Consider the following 1,304-nt stretch of genomic DNA (forward strand, 5'->3'; position numbering starts at 1 on the left):
TTAGTGCTCACATGTTATGGTAGACACGACCAGGGTTTAACGTGATCTGCAAGAAGAGCACCATCTTACCCAGAAAGGTTCTGTCTATAATCTCGTTTGAGCGCATTGCTCCCAAAATGACACGAATCGGAGGCGCGCGTGGCTGCAAAGCTAATATATGCTGTTCAGAAGACGGGTCAGTATCAGTGATGCTTCGAAATTGGCATACATCGGTGAGGAATCCCAGGTTACCTGGAGTAAATATCCTACTCAAACATCTTACCATCTGCACGTAGACAGTCGACACCGTATCTTTGATTGCGACGGTCTATTAGAGCACGGTTTGGTCGGCTCCTCGCGTGAGGTATCTTTTTTCAGGTAGTATTTGCCGATGGTCGCCACAAACGCCAATATATTGCCTTGAAATTGTTCCGCTGAACCCTTTATGATATTACTGAAGGGCAATCCACTATCTTCCGCATACATTGATCTTACGTGCATAGCTGACGTTCTTACTGGCTTATTTCCGTAGCTACTGACTGACAGAGTGGCGTAGATCCTTTCCGAGTGGCATTTACTGGTTTCGATATGTATGCCGAACATAGGAAGCCAGATGACTGTAGGATGATTATCTGATCGTATGCATCTTAGACTTGAATCGAATAGTTGCTCATGTACATTAAATGAAGTACTTTCGCTGACTACTTATCAACTCGGCGTGCTTTTTTATGTGTCCGGTCCTTATCCCGCAAGGTGTATATACCACGTGCTCGTGATAGCCAGAACATATGCATAGGGCCACTGTCGCTTTCTCGATGCATTTGCGTCGTCGTGCTGGCTTACGGTGCTTACGCTTCTGATGTGTCAGTCTATATGACCAAGCAGGTCACTAACTGGACACAGGCCATACTGCAGCGATACAGGTATGCTGAACGCGCGTCTGCTAGCAGTAGCCAACGCGATATATACGCGCGAGGCGGGTACACCTTATAGTCATCCGCGACTCAACCGAGCTATCATCTCGGCCATTATGGACATAACATTAAAGTACAATATTGCGTTCAGACACATCGACTTGCCACGTCCATCTGTACGGTCTGCACTGTCACGCAGTGGTAGTATCTATGTAAACAGCAGCTCATTCGTCGCACGTAGTTCCCACTCAATATATACTGTGGTTTAAATTGTGAGCGCCAATTAGTGCAATACACGCTATAAGGGCTGATGGTACAGATAACATGGTTTTGCGTATGCCCACGTGAGCGAGTGTACGTACCATCTACGATGACGCGTATGCAGATAGAGACGGCCAACTGCATAGGTAC

Source organism: Phytophthora infestans, genomic scaffold, assembly GCF_000142945.1.
Source record: "Phytophthora infestans T30-4 supercont1.2 genomic scaffold, whole genome shotgun sequence".
Classification (NCBI taxonomy): domain Eukaryota; phylum Oomycota; class Peronosporomycetes; order Peronosporales; family Peronosporaceae; genus Phytophthora; species Phytophthora infestans.